The sequence below is a fragment of the Equus caballus genome, chromosome 23 (assembly GCF_041296265.1).
Source record: "Equus caballus isolate H_3958 breed thoroughbred chromosome 23, TB-T2T, whole genome shotgun sequence".
In the NCBI taxonomy this organism is placed as follows: domain Eukaryota; kingdom Metazoa; phylum Chordata; class Mammalia; order Perissodactyla; family Equidae; genus Equus; species Equus caballus.
In genome coordinates, this window is record NC_091706.1 from 15590679 (window position 1) to 15608217 (window position 17539).

At 45.5% G+C, this 17539-nt stretch overlaps 2 long non-coding RNA genes across 2 annotated transcripts in view; both read right to left on the reverse strand.

The window, feature by feature from the left end:
* Positions 1-3038: 3038 nt before the first annotated feature.
* Positions 3039-17539, reverse strand: part of LOC138920406 (uncharacterized) — a 61587-nt gene continuing 47086 nt past the window's right edge. Inside the window, exons 3-5 of the long non-coding RNA XR_011431528.1 lie at positions 6810-7002; positions 3780-3995; positions 3039-3559 (exon numbers count right to left, since the gene is read on the reverse strand). This is a non-coding gene — a long non-coding RNA (uncharacterized lncRNA). The remainder of the gene's footprint in view (positions 3560-3779; positions 3996-6809; positions 7003-17539) is intronic.
* On the reverse strand, positions 7196-11610 carry LOC111770246 (uncharacterized). The gene is made up of 3 exons (XR_011431143.1): positions 11458-11610; positions 8842-9060; positions 7196-7719 (listed from the first exon to the last, which is right to left on the reverse strand). It is a non-coding gene; the product is annotated as an uncharacterized lncRNA (long non-coding RNA).

Genomic DNA, 17539 nt, shown 5'->3' on the forward strand with positions numbered 1-17539 from the left:
AAACCCAACGACCTAGTGGTTATGTTCAAGTTCAGCATGCTCTGCTTCAGCAGCCCAGGTCCAGTTCCTGGGCATGGACCTACACTACTCGTCTATCAGGGGCCATGCTGTGGTGGCTCACACACAGAAAGTCGAGGAAGATTGGCAACAGATGTTAGCTCAGAGCAGATCTTCCTCAGCAAGAAAAAGGAAAAAAACCCAACAATGTAGTGTTATTTTGAAGATTATAAAACAAAATAAACGTATATCACCAAGTTGAGTGCCTATCCTATGATGGAAGTTTGAAAAATACATGCTTCCTTTTGCCTTCCATTTCTTAATAAAAACAATAGCAAACAATTATGCAGCATTTGCTCTGCACCAGGCACTTGACTAGCATTTGTTTACTCATTGAATCCTGAGCACAACAGTATGAGATGGTACTATTTTCATACTCAATTTAATAGCTGGGGAAACTAAAGCACAGAGAGGTTGAGTAACTTCCCACGGTCACACAGCTAATGAGTGGCAGTTTGAATTGGACCTAGGCTGTCTGGCTCCAGAGTTTGCAGCGTTATCCACTATATTTGGAGAAGTCATTCAAATTAGTCTGCCTGAGACCATCCTGGCTGATGCCCGCTTTTCTCAGGGTAATAATCAGGTCCTTTTTCGTTCTCAAAAGTGCCCTGTTTGGGACCGTAAACTAGAGGATCCCCTAACTGCCCTGGGAACCTCCGATAGTCCCCACTGCTTAGGCAAGGTCCTCTTGCAAGCTGCGCGGAGGCGCTGACCCTCGGGCCTGCAGGCAGCAGCTGGGACAAACGCCTCGGGAGGGAGGCCCCTTCCTCTCCCAGAGGTGACAGGATGCTTCCAGGTGCGACACTGATGATTTGGATTCTGAGCTAACTCCCGAAGCCGAGGTCAGTGAGGGCGCGGGAGCCGCCAGCTCTGCAGTCAGGATCTCCGCTCAGGGCTGAGTCGCACATGCCTGGCCCGGAGCCAGCACATGGTGGCCGTGTGTCTTCCTTCCATCGGGAAGAACGCCCTCCGAGTGCCCTGCAGGTCCTTCCAGTGAGTTGAGTGCACACGGCTCCCAGAGGAGCGGAAGGAGGCCACGGCCCCTTACTTACTGAAAACAACGTCACCCGCGTCAGCTTCAGACTCAGCAAGGGCAGGAGAGGAGCCCTCGCCTCTGCTCCAGCTGGCGAACCTGCTCTAGGCTCACGGCCCGGGCCCACCGCTCCACTACAGGCAAGGGCGAGGACGCCGGACCCACTGTCCCGGAAACGCCAGCAGCAGCGGAGGGAGACGGCATGCCATTGCGATCCAGGTTCACCGCGCTGGGTGATGAGAGAGGATGGGAGGGAAGCGGGGTTTATTCAGCCTCCATCAAGTGCCGTTAGGCGACTGCGTCACATCGTGTAGTCACAACGTCCTGGTGGAATTTGTCTCAGCATAGTTAATTCTCACTGAGCAAACTGGAGAGGGTAGGACAGCATTATCATGTAGGTATAATGTTGTCACCGAGTTTCATCCCCAGAGAGGCACCCTGAGCTGAAGGAACTCACCCAGTCCTTTCCCAGTGTCCCTCCTCCCCACTTTGTCGCTGATTAGCAATGCGACCCTGGGTAGGTTATTTCTTGTCTCTGGGCCTCCTTTCCCCAAAGTGGTTAAACCAAATGATCGTTAAGGAGCTTTCTTGGCTCGAGGGCCCCTGACCTTTGAAACCATCCTCTTGTTCTCCTGATCATGAAACATGTCATTCATCTAGCACTGGCCAGCTAGCCTTCCTGGGGGTCCCTTGCCCTTGGACCTGTGAAGGGCCTGGAGGATGCCAGTGGTGGCTTTTGATGACGTTCCTGTCTCAGGAATAGGACCAACCCCAAGTGGTAAGACTGTGAACTAACCCTCAGATTTGAGTTATGGATGGATCTCCCACGCATTTCAGTCACATGTGTTAAAAGCCATCAGGGTCTATTTTATAATTTCTGGAAGATAAATGCCTCAAGAACACACATGAAATGCTTAGTAGGTCTACAGAGAGGTTCCGCCACCACAGCAGAACAAACAGAGGGTAGAGAAGCAAAGATCAGAAAGAAAGGAGTCACCTTTTGTTTAAGGTAGCATAAAACTGTAGATCAGAGAGGAGCAAAAACCTTCGAAATCACAGAGCTCTAGACCCTCCTTGAAATCAAGGGCCCTGGGACTGGGCGAGGGCCGCAGCTCTGTGGCCTCTGCCGTCAGGAGCACAGGTCCGGTTCCAGCGTCAGAACTCCATCAGGCCTTTGCCTTATCAGCCCCCACTTCCACACGTAGAAAGGCGGAGCGTCTCCTGAGTGAGGCGCCCCTTCTCCCTGCTCACGTCACTCTTCATTGCGAACAAGAGGACAAAATTCTCTCTTCTATCACAGTTTGTTTATTCAATCAAGCATTCATTCAGCTGATATTTAGAGAATGTGTAGAATGTCAACCAAGGAGAAATCACTACAATTTAAACAGCAGATATTTATTTGGGCAATTAGAATTGCAACTTGGGAGACGGAGATTCAGGTAGAAACCCAAGACATGTCCTGATTAAAGGAGAAAGGCTTAGTTGTAATGGGGAAAAGGGAGGAGGACGAGGTGAGCTGTATTAAAGAAGAGTTCATTGGTGCTAGACGAGGTAAGGCTAGGTCTGTGCTTCATAAACTGCCCTGAGGTTTGATCATCGGGCAAAAGGCTAGACTTGTACTTCATTGGTTGGTTAGGGATTTGGTCATCAGCACAGGCCAGTTTCATCACTCCTTACAGACAGGATATTCTTGTCCTTAGTGACTTCTTGGAGTGTCACTGGTTGGTCCACTTTGGAAGAGAAATAAAATAAGACATGCAAGGCGAGTCCTCTGAAATGGCTGCTCTGGCTCTATTTTAATGTGGCTCCACTCAGGTCACCTTTCACAAGAATGTGCCAGATTGAGGCTGAGAACATAACGATAATCAAAATAGACACAGCCCTCCCCTCCTGGAGCTCACAGAGCTTAGAAACAAGTGAGAAAGCAAGACAGTAATCATTACAGAAGTAAATGTATAAATGTATTTTTTTAATGTAAGATACCAGGAAGCAACAGGCTGCTGGAAGAGTGTCGAGCAGGGTTATCTGACGCAGTGTATTGTGGGGTCTTAGAAGACTGCTGGTATTTGCCTCCGACTGTTTTACAAGCGAGCTCCTGTAGGCAGGACCCCATCAGGTTTCTCTGTGCCTCGCCTGCAGCCCTGGCTGGTGCCACATAGTAGCAGCTCAGTGAATGTCCGCTGCAGTAAAGAAATTACCAGACCAGTGCAGTTCAAGGCCTTACTCCCACCAGAGTCAACAAAAAGCTCGGTTTACAGGCTTCCAAAGTCACAACCTGTGATGTTTGCTTTTCCTCATTCTCAAGGAAGGAGTTCTAGAGTTCCAAACATTTAAGAGAAGGCTCGAGGGAGAAAGTATGCGTAGCTCCTGATCCAGCTTGGGATGCTTTATCTCAAAGCCCGGAGAGTTTTTGCAGCCTTCACCCTGTCAGCAGGAAACTGGATCTGAAGACGCGGGAGATTACAGGAGCTTTCAGGACAAAGGAACATAAATCAAAAAGAATGAAAAGAAAACAAGATCCTTGATCCTCCTCCTGTTAACGTTCTTTTGCAACTGTTTTGCAAGAGAGCAAGTGAGGGAGGGTAAATGCAGTTCATAAAAGGGAATGAAGCCAGAAGTTAAACGGCTGAAGGCAGTGTGGAGCCCGGGTCTGCCCCCCCCCTTCTCTCTTTACTTTTTTCTGTCTTACCATTAACAACCCAAAACAATGAACTAACAATTGGAAAAAGATGTCGAAGAGATAAGCCGTTTCCTTCCGCTCTTCCCGGTCTTGTTTCAATTCCTGTGTAGTTCAGCATCTCTGAGCTATAGATCTTCTGTAAAGAGCAATGGTTTGAGCTCCACTTAATAAATCAAGATCAGAGTGCAGAGTGGTGATGAGCAGGTGGCATGGAGACACTCTATTCTGAAAGAATAAAAGTAAACCCGATTTAGATTTAAGTATTAACTCTTCAACAAAGCTGTGCAAGAGCTATGGAAGTCCCATGTCCTCCACAAACCAGGAGTGCGGGGAGCCCCTTCCTAGAGTCGCAGGGAAAAACCATCCCATCCCAGAGTCTCCTCGGGCTTCTGGTCTCCTCTAAGATAATGCGTTCCAAGAACCTCGGACAGGAACGATAATTCCAGCCCCCAAAACTTCCATGGTATTCTACTCTCCTACACAGCATATTACTTTCTCAAGAATTAGAGTTGCCATGTAAAATTCAGGATGTCTAGTTAGATGTGAGTTTCAGATAAACAACAAATAATTTTTCATTATAAGTAAGGCCAAAATATTACATATTTGGGTGTCCTATACTTTTATTTGCTAAATCTGGCAAACTTTCCAATTATCAAACTCAGTAGACCCTTAATATCCAGGGTTGCCAGATGAAATACAGGGGGACCCGGTTAAATTTCAGAGAAATTTCAAATTTTTCTAATATAAATATGTCCCATGCTACAATATTTGGGACATACATATAATGAAAAAGTTACTTGTTTTCTCTCTGAAATTCAAATTTAGCTGGGCATACGGTATTATTTGCTACCTCAGCCAACCCTACTCACAAGTCTTGTTCCCCCAAACAATTTCATGAAAGTAAAGCTAAGATGAGATGAAAATGAGGGCACCCTGGGCTGGGAGGGCAAGTCCAGAAAGAGCCAACAGTTGAAGCGAATGTGGAGAAGTGGCCAGGGTGAGCCCCACCTCTCTCCTTTCATATCTAAATTTTCAAAATCACGGGCTTGGAGATTTTCCTATTATTCGTGTGTTCTTTAAAATCCCTATATCTGAATTATTTCACCTTTACTATTCTTAACGCTGCTTATTTGTTTGCTCACTCGCGTGCACATACACATATTAATCTTATCAGAGATAGTCCTTTTAAAGAACTAAGTTTTAGTTTTAAAGAGTTTGCCTATTTCATTTGTTTATGCTTTTATCTTTAAAAGCATATATTTCCTTCTATTTTCTTTGGATTTACTTTGGGTTATTTTTTGTTTGGTTGGTTTTTCTCTTTTTTTTACTTTCTTGAGTTGAGACATTTTATGCGTGTGTTTTGTCATCACCATTAAGATTTCTTCTCTTTGCAATCACTGTATTTAGAAGTATTTTACTTTAATAAATATACTTTTATAAATATAAGAACTTCTCCTTTGGCTGTTTGCTGGTTTTTCAATCTGAGGTTGCTCTCTCATGGTGCTATTTTTATGCTCTTGCTTCGTAAGTTTAGGGCATGAGCCCGTTTTCAGCAGAGTTTTCCCACACGTGTCCTCGTGCCCAGCTTGTGGAGGTCCCTCTGCAGGTTTTTTTTTTTTTTTTCAGATTTTTTTTTTTTTTCCTTTTTCTCCCCAAGGCCCCCAGTACATAGTTGTATATTCTTAGTTGTGGGTCCTTCTAGTTGTGGCATGTGGGACGCCACCTCAGTGTGGCTCAATGAGCAGTGCCATGTCCGCACCCAGGATTCGAACTGATGAAACACTGGGCCACCTGGAGCAGAGCACACAAACTTAACCACTCGGCCACAGGGCCAGGCCCCTCTGCAGGTTTTGAGCTTAGGGGCTCAGCTGAGCTTCTGTGCTACCGAGGGACAAATTCGCCTGCATGCTGCTCCCAGTGTGGGCTTGAGGTCCTGATTTGTCACAGGCCCTCTGTGTCTACCCACAAGCTAAGGTCACACCGGCACTGCCAGTGAACAGGCCTGAGTTAGCCCGTTGTACCATATATGAGAAGGGCAGACTGTTTAGGAGCCTCTAAGTTGGGGGGTGGGGGCAGGCAATAACAGGATCTTCCTCCTAGGATTTGTGTGAAGATGAGATGAAGAGTCCTGGCACAGAGTAAATGCCCAATAAATGTTAGATATTATTAAGGTTATTGTATTGTTATTATGGTTGATAATAAAACTGTTCATGAAGCACAAAAATTGGCACACAGCATAAGCAAAATAAATGTTAGCTCTTGTTAACCGGTTGCCGATTATTTCAAATAACGAGCATCTTGCTATTAGACTCTTTAATTTCTTCTTCAGTGTGTGTATCCACTATGTACAAGGCATCAGGCTAAAGCCAGCACAGAGATCGCGTGCAGCTTTTGTGAGGATGACCTGACAAAGATGAAGATGTACCACACTACCACAGGGCACCTGTGTGTGCACACACGTGTGTAAGGAGCCATCATCAAGTTGATGATGATGACAACTATGAAAACACCTGAGTTACCATTGTTGCTGCTTTCAGACGGAAGAGAGAAGTCTCAAGAACACATACAAATATAAATCATAAATGAGGTGGGGTGTCTCTTCTGAGAAAACGAAGGGGTAGAAGCAGTGGTAAAGGCCCCAAATGGGTCTTGAGGGTAAAGGAAGAAACATGTGAAATGGCCTCAGTCCCAGAATAGAAGGAGAAGGCTCACCCTCCGTATGTTTCATCTGGGAGCTTATGGAAGACGCATTTAATTCAAAGTCACTTAGGAGCCTAGCATTTGTCTGGGTGTTTTTGTGAATGCTTGGCCTGTTTTGGTGGTTTTATTTTTGATTATTGGGTTTTCACCATTCTCTGTTTCGCATTCTGTGAGTGCGTATAGCTAAAACGTATCCTTTCTTCTTAGTCTACCCACCAATGTGTAATCCAAGTGGAAACACCTGCAAGGATTCAAATACATTTTCCAAAATTATTATAGTCAACTCCATTTAAAAATTGTAAGAGGGCCAGCCCAGTGGCACAGTGGTCAAGTTCTCACCTTCCGCTTCGGGGCCCCGGGTTCACTGGTTTGGATCCCAGGCACAGACCTACACATTGCTTATCAAGCCATACCGTGGCAGTTGTCCCACATATAAAGTAGAGGAAGATGGGCATGGATGTTAGCTCAGGGCCAGTCTTCCTCAGCAAAAAGAGGAAGATTGGCAGCAGATGTGAGTTCAGGGCTAATATTCCTGGGGAAAAAAAAATTGGAAGACATGTTCATAAGAAGTGATCAAAAATTTCCGATCTTGCTCAAGATGTGTTTAGGAAGAATAACAATGATCATTCAAGGCAGTGCTGGCCAATGGAAACAATGTGGCCCACTACATAATTTTAAATTTTCTAGTAGCCATATCAGAAAAAGGTAAAAAGAAACAGGTGAAATTAATGTTAATAATATATTTTAATTTAGTCCAATATATCCAAAATATTCTTATTTCAACACACAATTAATATAAAATTATTAATGAGATATGTTATTCTTTTTCTCATACTAAGTCTTCAAAATCTGGCACATCTCAATTTAGACGCTAAATTTTTATCAGAAATGCTTAATCTGTATTTAGATTTTATAAAACGTACAATTGAAAAAGTAGATTCATGTGGCCAAGTTGTTCTAAAATACTTAAAAGCTTCCCAATAAGTCAAGTGTGTATCATTTTAAGATTTAAGCTTAAATTTCATAAAATAAACAGAATTGAAAATCCAGTCTTCAGCTGCACTAGCCGCATTTCAAGTGATCAATGCTTGACAACACAGATCGAAGGTAGAGATACAAGTTTCCAGTCCTCAGTTTTCAGCCGTTAAGTAGCATAATCCACTTCTAGTTTTAGTGCCATATTTCTTGTTCTTTCAGCATCCTGAGTGCCACCCGACCTCCTCCATGTGTAGTAAGGCTAGCCCAGCCTCTGGGAGAAAAAGACGGAAAAGAAAAGGGGTTCACAACCAACTTACTCCAACGAACAAAGCAAATCCATCCCGTGAGCTCCACTGACATTTCCTTGATGATAGCATTCATGTCTGTAAATACTATAGGAGTATCCCAGGAATCCCATTTACACATAATTTGGGGGCGTTCTTGCACCTAGTTTTTCGCATTTCCTATTGGTAGGCACAGAGCCTTGTGGGTGGTAAGTATTCAACAAACGCATGTTGGATGAACAAATACAGGACCATTTGTGTATATTTTCCAGTTAATTATTTTCATAGAGTACCTGAAGATCATTTAAGGAAAATTTCTCTGTCCTATTCTTTGGGCAATGTCTTTGACTGAGAGTCTTTCATCCAGAGGTGCCTGACAACAGCAAAAGGAGGACAGAGGGAGGAGGAGGATGCTGGGAGGAGGTGAGCCACCAGCCATCTCTGCTCAGATGAATGAACAGAATTCTACCTCCCACCCTGCTCCCCCGCCGCAATCTGATGGTCACACAGGACCAGCACAGCTAGGACGTGGGCAAAGGGCTGTTAGCAGGATTCAGGTTTTGAGGGGAAGAAATAGAGCAGAGTACCCAACCCAGCAGAAAAGTTTCAGAGATAGAAGGGCCCATAGAGACCAAAGCACCGCCCCCTGAGAGCTGCCGAGAGCATTCATAAGTAAATACATACGAAAACACGTGGATTGTACAAACTCAGATGATTTCAACAAGGAAGAGATGGGGAAAACTCTGTCTAAGAAAAATGCAAATCACTTAGGAATCGCACAAAGAACTTTCAGATCAAGTCTACTTTACACAACTAGAAGGACCCACAACTAGAATATACAACTATATACTGGGGGGCAGTGGGGAGAAGAAGAAGAAAAAAGAGAAGTCTACTTTAAGCAGGCCATGTGCAAAGATGGAAAAGAAGATGCATGAGTAGTACCCACCTCTAGGAATAATGTCAGCAGAGAAAAAGCCCAAATCAAGGTTAGGATTGAGAAAAAAATGCTCAAAAATTATTAAAAGGATATCGTGCTAGTTTCTTAATTGCTGCCGGAACAAATTACCACAAACTTCATGACTTAAAATAACATAAATTTATTATCTTACAGTTTTGGAGGTCAGACGTCCCAAATCAGTTTTCCTGGGCTAAGATCAAGGTGTCGGTGGGCCGGCATTCCTTCTGGAGGCTCTAGTGGATAATCCATTTCCTTGCCTTTTCCAGCTTCTAGAAGCTTCCTGTATTCCTTGGCTTGTGGCCCAACATGGCTCCATCCTCTTCTTCCGTGGTCACATCTCCTTCTCTCTGTCTGATCCTCCCGTCTCCCTCTTAGAAGAACACCTGTGATTACATTGGGCCCACCCAGATCAGCCAAGATAACCTCCCCATCTCAAGATCCGGAACTTCATCACGTCTGCAAGCATCTTTGGGGACTATTATTCGGCTGACCACAAATAAACGGAACTATTTTCAGGGAAAAACAATAAATATTTCTTGCAGGCAATGGTGTAACGCTAAGAGATGACAACGAGGAAGTGAATTTCCTTAATTCCCTTATGGCTTCCAACTTCTCTGACAGGAAGATTGATCCCTCGGCTGATAAATTTGGGACTCACACCTGCCCTGCCCAGCCCGAATAAGCTCATGCCTCACTATTTCCCCTCGGTCCCCATGGCCCGTTGCCCGTTCCTTTGTTATGTCATTCAATCACTCGATAAATATGTGTTGAGCACCCACTATGTGGAAGCAACATTGGAGTCACCCAGGAGAATCAGTGCACAAAACAATTGGAAGTTCCTCCCGTCAGAGAATTACCACCCTTGTTGGGGAAGGCACATGATAAAAAGTAAAGAAGGGAATTGTATGGCATTCTTGAAAGCAGCTAAGTGCTATAAAGAAAAATGAAGCAGGGAAGACCGGTAGAGATGGAGCAGGAGTTAGTGGCAGAGCTAAATCGGGTGTCTAGGAGAGGCTCAGCCGAGAAGATGGCAATTGAGCAAGGTTTGAAAGGTATGTAGGGGGCACACTCTTTCTTAGATGCTCTAAGAAAAGAAATAGCAAATAATGCAAAGGCCCTGCAGAGGAGCAGCATGGGCATTTTGAGCAGATGCAGACTAGCCGGATGCAGGAGAATCAGCAAGGGGGCAGTTGCAGGAGCTGAGGACAGATCTTAACGGGCAGGTCAGCCCTAGAAAGGCCCTGTCACATGGGGTCGCACAGGACTGCGAGCTCCAGAGAGGGCACACTCATTCTCATTGGTGTCCCTGGCAGCTTGCACAGCACGAGCTTGCATCATCAGCACTTGAGAACTGTGACTAAAGGGAGGAAGCTCTGTTAGGTTTCCCACGGGGCAGGCGAGGAAACAAGTCATTGTTTTCTCCTTAGAAGCTCACTTGGAGTTTCACCTTCCCTTCTGCATCTGGGCCAGAGGCCTGGGGCATCTGTCATTAGACTGCGCAGGAACCACCCCTGATGCCACGACATTAGAGCTGCAGTTGCGTTGGCCAGAATCCTGTGGGCTCAGCTCACACTCTCTGTCTACGTGTCCTGCAGCTACTGCCCTGCCCCTCCCTCATATTACTGTCCCTGCCAATGCCATCCCACCTTGGCCAAAGCCCTGGTGAGGCCTTGGTCCTCTCATCACCTGCTGGGGGCACTAGCTCAGCTGAAATCTGGAAAGAATGGAAGGACATGGGGTAGGAGAGGGAGGTGTAAGCAGTCGGGGTTGGGGGGCGGGGAGAGTCGAGAAACAGCCCAGGGAATGGGAGGGGAGGCACATTTGTTGCCGCACAGGGGAGCAACAAAGGGTTAAGTGATTTGCATTACTGTACTTGTGTGCAGGCCTGGAGGGCCGCCGGGCTGCACTTGGGTGGTCCGGTACGGTCTCAGGCAGCGACCTCTTAGTGGTATCGGTGTGATTTATGCAGCTGTCAAGCTGCCTTCACCAGGACAAGTGAACTGCGGGCACCGGCCGGCAGCCGTGCTCCCTCCGAGAGGGTCAGTAAATGGGGCCAAAGAGAAAGAAAAACAGCCCAAGGTGCCACCCCTCATCCTCCGGGTCCACTAATGGCGAGTCCCCTCTATAGAAAAACATCCAGCTGCCCACAGGAGACCGACTCACAGAGGCCCACTGTCTCGGGCCGCCAGGCTTGGCAGGGAGCCACCCACCACTGATGGAGCGGGAGAGGCCAGGCTGACAGACAGACCGACCTGAGCCCAGCCAGCTAGCCTGGCGTGGACCCGGGGACCTGCTGTCTCAGGTCCGAGGGTGATGTGACAAGGCCAGGGTGTGGACTGTCGTCCTGCGGCCAGGGAAGCATTGTCACACCAAGATGCCACCCACAAGGTCCTCCGTCCCTCGGGAGAAGGCCAGGGCTCTTGACCCTTCGGCACAGGCCAGGGTAGGTAGCACAGCAGGCAGCACGGGGAGAGCCAGAACACAGAAGCCATCTCAGCAGCGAGGGAGAGCCTGCCTGAGCATCCGAGGCTCGGGGGACCACCCCGCCCTGGACTGGGACCCTCTCAGGGTGGGTCTGTTCATAAGCACCAGGCCTCCCCACCCCCCCACACACCTCCACACACACACACACACCTCTACACTCATACCCTCCTACATACACACACACACCCCTGCATACACATAGATACCCCTACATATACACACAACACCTCTCTATACACACACACCCACACACACTCCCCTACACACACCCCTACATACACACCTGTTATCCACAGAGGAGAGGGCTCTCTCTCTTATTCAGTGTTTGATTGACAGTGAAGTAGCCAGGGACATGGGACATGCACAAAGCTTTAGAGGCCTGTAGAGTGCGTGTGTGTGTGTGAGAGAGAGAGCGTGTGTGAGAGAGAGAGAGAGCATGCACGCACAATGGCAGGACTGCACTTCTTAATAATGTCAGGAACTTTTCTTTAATGGGCCTCTTTCGCTCCACTGCCAACTGGCATGTGGTGCATTGTGCGTGTGGGACGGCAGTGGAAGGCAGGTGTTTCATCTTGGACTTGATTCCCAGCCAGAACGTTTCCGAGACCCGGGTGGCGGGCAGAGCCGAATTCCTGACTGAGCAGAGCAGAGCGAGAAGGGGAACTGGCTGCGTGCTCTCAGCCGTCGGCAACGGGCGAACCGCTCTCTTCCACCCCTCCCTCCTTCAGTCCTCTGCCTGCCCCTCACTCCGTGGGACCCGTCACTCCACAATGGGGTGCCCAAAGAGGAAATCTCTCAGCTGGACTCAGACAGACACAGGTGGCCCCAGCAGCTGCACGTCCCCTGGGTCTCTCAACTTGGCAAAGCTCTGTAGACTTGGCATTTAACAGTCTTGTCAGCACAGGCGGGAAAGGACAATGGCGTTTTTAATAGGCTTCCTGTTTGTTCAGATAGGAAGCTGCTAATGCCTCCTTGGAAATGGTGTCTGGAGGTAAACGTGCCAACTGGCCCTCCCGGCACCTGACCCGCCTCCTCTTCGCCCATTCAGCCGGAAGTTTAAAAGGTTGACAGTTGAGTTCAGGGCATGGCAGCACTTGTATTTCCCATTGCCAGGGGCTCTTAAGGACCCTGTGCCCTTCTGTTTTGCAGGACACCATTCTTCTGCTCTCGTCCTGGGTATAAAGAGAACAGCTGCCCTGGACGCCGGACTGTAGCGGGCTTGGCCGGCAGTGCTGGTGTAATTCCCGTCTTGGCCCTCTCCCTCACGCCCCCACATCCGGTCATCACAGACAGCTCATGGTTTCTTGAGCTGGCTTCTCATGTCAAATCTAAAATGTGGAACTTTTGTGCTGTCCCCAAAAAACCTGAGATGGCCTCCCTCGTGGGAATCCCTCACACCACACTACACCTTGTAGGGTTCACACAACACAAGGAGCCTTTTTAGGATTTGTTTCCTGGACAGCTCTCTAGAGGCCCTGGACAGAGAAAGTCACGAAGATGTGGAAAGGATCCTTTCCCTTTTCGGCTGCTCTTGAGAAAGCAGGCGGGTGGTGACGAGGCAGAAACTGTTCTCATGTGCCAGGTGCTTTTCTGACAGGCTCTGTGGGGAGGCCGTGCCTGGAAATAACAGGCAATGGAGCCCAGGGTGATATTTTCTGCTAACACTTCACATGTAGGGTCTTCTCTAACAAACTTACTGAGGGTTGCTTTCTTTTCCATGAAGTTGAGAGAAGGTTAAATTTCACACAAGAGTCATACACTTTCTTCTGTGGGAGCTGTGAATACGTTTGTCCCCTTTACTGTTCCTACGTGGCTTCAGCCCCACCGTGTCCCATCCAGGTCATTGCAATGACTTCCTAAGAATCCACCCTTCATGCTTTCACCATAATCACCTTCCTAAAATACAAGCCAGATCCCATGTCTTCCTTCTCAAAATCTTCACTCGTACTCCCTCAGCCTAAATCCCAAACTTGAGAGCGGCATTAAAGGTCCTCCGACAAGATGACTCTATCCAGTCTCTTGTCCTATATCCTGCCTGCAGAAGATACAGACGATATGTGTTAATCCGAGTCTTCCAGAAGCTGACACCGTAATGGGATTAAAAGTGCACAGATTTGATTAGGGCTAACACCTGTGTAAGAGGAAATGGGGAGACAGCTGGAGAAGGTTGGAAAAACTGTCACAGTGGGATGAAGGTTTGACGCCAAGTGAAGGAAAGAAGCAGGGAATGTCAGGTGAAAACCCCCTGGACTGCTGTAGAGTCTAAGGAAGTTGCAGCAAGGCCACCGGGGAGTGATGTCAACCCATATCAAGGGAAAATCAGCCAATACAAGGAGTTCCTTGGCTCCTAGGAATGAGCCAATCTTAGAATTCCTGCATCAGCCAGCCACTGGCTGAGAGCAGACAATGGGAAATGCGCATGGTCTTGGTGTGGATTGGCTTATGGATTTCAGAGAGCAGCAGCTTGGGCCTTCGGTCAACTACACTCCCCAGAGTTGGAGGTCTACAAGGAGCATTCCCATAGCCTCCATAAGACACAAGTCAGCCAAAGAGGTAACCCACAGTTTCCAGAGCATGTCACTCGATTCCATGTATCCATGCATTTGCTCATGCCTTCCTCTTTGCCTGCTATGCTTTTTCTCCCATTCCACCACCAAATGAAATTCCACTCATCCTTCAAGCCTCCATTCAAGTGCCACCTGCTCCATGAAACCTGTTCATTACACTGATGATACTTTGCCTGCCCCTCTATTATAGCATTCCTTCAGATTAGAACTAGTTGTTTGCAAGTCTCTCTCCTCTCTGGTCTCGAAGGCAAGGACTGTTTAATTTCTCTTCATATAAAGGAGTCTAGCACTACAGCTCACATGCATTATTTCATTTATTTATTCAACAAAATGTATTAATTGTGCCAGGCACTATGCTAGGCCCTGCTGGTCTGGCAATGTAGAAGACAGGGAAGGAGCTTACTTTCCAGTCTTGGTGAGGGAACTAGTGGGATGACAATGGTTAGAGTCAGAGCAGTAAGCAAAAGTTGATACTGTACCTCCCACAGAAGATGGGGGAAGAGAGAAAAGAGGGCTGGACCAAGGATAACCAGGTATTAGGTTTCTAAAAACATACAGCAACAGTGTATAAGGTCTTGGGATGCAAAAGGTGGAAAGTTGAATCTGAGACCCTCACAAAAGCCAGAGCTCTCAAAGGGCTGCAATCCCAGTGAAAGAATTAGTAAACCTCAGTGACCCCATCAGCCCAGCAAAATCACCAGGAAACCTCTATCTACAATGTTTTTCAATGGGCAACACATCTGTGCCTGTGTCTTGCACTACTTTAAAATTTTTATTTTAACTATGCACAGTTTATGAAACCCCAAGCCAAAGTCAAGAAGATAATTTAAAAAACATAAAGCAAAAGTTCTTCTGAAACTAGTTCTCCATTAAGAATTACAAAGTGCTTGAGCAAGTAATCTACCATGAGTGAAAGTCAGTAGATACAATAGATGTTTAATTCATCAGAGCCTCAGATAATAGAAAAACAATGTAATAGAAAATAAAAAGCATGTTTAAAATATAAAAGGGATTTTGAAACAGTCTTAGAAAAATAAGGAAAGAATTATACTCCATGAAAAATGAACAGACAGATTTAAAAAAGAACCAAATGGAACTTCCACAAATGGAAAATATTTTCATTAAAATTAAAGAGTGAACAGGCAGCTCAAACAGCAGATTACCCAAGACAGACTTGGAAAAGTCATCAACTATGGCATAGTGAAATAATGAGATAGAAAATACGAAACAGAGGTTAAGAAATATGGATGATATAATGAGATGGCTGAATGTATGTCTAGTTGGAGTAGAGGCAATATTCAAAGAAATAATGTTTGAGAATTTTCTCAAATAGATGAAAGACATGAATCTTCAGATTTAATAAGTATGAATCTCAAGCAGAATAAATAAAAATAAACCCAACCCTAGAATACCAAATGGAGACCGCAGAACACCAATGTCGCAGAAGAATTCTTCAAAACAACCAGAGAGAAAAGAAAGATCACCTGCATGAAACAGAAATTAACCAGTGTAACTCAATAGTTCTAGTAAAGGTCAGAAGACAGGAGAATAGTGTAAAAATCCTGAAGGACAAAAATGTTCAATCCAAAATTCTATACTCAGATAAAATTCTATGCTTTATTCTATAATCAAGAACACATAAATTAAGGATATTTCAGGCATATAAATGCTGATGTAATTTATAATTAACAGGTTCTCAGTGGAAAATATTCAAAAGGAGAAGAAAGATTAAACCAAAGGCAGGAGGCAAATAAAAAAGATGAAAGTCAGCTAATAAGTTTTAAAATTTAGGTAAATCTAAATAAACATTGACTATAAAATTAATAGTAATAATAAAAACTAATTTAGGATAGTTTAAACACAAATGAATTTAAAGTACTTGACAAAAACAACATGTGAACCATGGAAGGATGTCAGGGTAAAGGTCTTCACTGTATTGTTCAAAAGGAGGACAGCCACAATAGGTCAAGATCTGGCCAGATCATGTTAGGTCAAACATGCATAGTAAATATCTAAGGGCACTAAATGCAATGGGATACCCTGAATCCAATCTTGGAACAGAAAAAGGACATCTGTGGAAAAACTGGTAAAATCCAGAGTTTAGTTAATAATTGTGCATGCCTGTTGTTTTGTTTTTCTAACTTTAACAAGTGTGCCATGCTATATAAGATGTTAACGTTGGGAAAAGCTGGGTGAGAGGTATAAAGAACTCTGTATTCCAAATTTGTAACTTTTCTGTACACCTAAAATTATCCCAGAATAAAAATCTTATTAAAACATACAAACTTTTAAAATCTAAAGGTAACCGCTAAAGACTAGAATGGGAAGGTATAACCTCCAAATCAGTAGACAGTAGAGAGAAATAGAAGGAAAACTTGATGATCAAAATACAAGGCAGGAAAGCAGAAAAATAAATAACAAAATAAAATAGTGATAAATAGAAAGTAAAAAATAAGTTAGTAGAAATAATTTTAAAGATGAGATTAGGGACTTGAAAAAGATAAAAGCAGCAATTAATGAATCACAAAACAGAAAAAAGATAAGCGAATTAATAAAATGCAGATCTAGTTCTTTAATACAAAAAGAAAGACAGAAAAACAATAAATCATTAAGTAAAATAATTTCCTTAAAAAAGGAGAAAACAGGAGAGTGACGTCAGCATCATGGCAGAGTGAGTTGTTCCCTTTGTCTCTCCCCTCTAAGTCACAACTAAACTGACATTCATTAACCAAAAGAGGACACCCAACACAGCACAGTAGGATCCCTGAGAGATCCACACAGCCAAACATCTGAAGGTTGGTGGACTGAATCCCCAGGAAGCAGTGGAACTAGGTGAGCAGACCCCTCCCCTTCCCCAGTGCCAGGGATCCAGGTGGTGGGTCCTCACACAGCCATCGGTATGACTGTAACAGGAGGTGGGGGCAGCCTGGCCTGTGCACAAACACTTTCACAATTGTAGCCTGGCCTGTGGGAGTGCCCACCAAGCTGTGGTGGCCTCATCTGTGGTAATGCTCCCCAACAGGTGGTGATGGCTCAGCCCCAGGCCCCAAGAAAGAGACCCACCTACCAAGTGCAAGAGCTCAGCTGAACCACTGGCAAGTGCACAGCTGCTCATGCTCAAAAGAAAGTGCCCCTCCCCTCCCACTTAGCACAGCAGCTCAGCTGGTCCCCTGCTGAGCACAGCAGGACCACCCACATTAAAGCAACCCACCCAGTGGAGCACAGAGGTCCTGCCTGTACATATATGCATGACCCACCAAGCAGCTGTGGCCAGCACACAAACACAGAGTAGCCCTACAGGCACAACTTCCAGCAGATGGGGTGGGACCAGAAAACACAGCTCCTGCCACCCCCCACCCAGAGGTTGGCAGGTGGAATCTGTGACCTGATCCTACAGCAAATGTGCCAGCAAAGGATCAATTCATCAAACACCATGAAAAACTACAGTAACAATTAAGAGCAGAAAGAAAATGACAAGTCTCCAGAAACCAATCCTGAAGTCAGAGAAATTTATCATTTAAATGACAGAGAATTCAAAATAGTTGTCAGAAAGAAACTGAACAAGTAGCAAGAAAACTCAGAAAGACAGTTCAATGAGCTCAGGAATAAAATTAATGAGCAGAAGGAATACGTCACCAAAGAGATTGAAGCTCTGAGAAGAAGAAAACAACAGAAATGCTGGATAGGAAAAACACATTTAATGAGATAAAAAGTAACCTAGCGACCATAAAAAACAGAGCTGATATTGTGGAGGACAGAATTAGTGATGTAGAAGATAGAAATATTGAAATGCTTCAG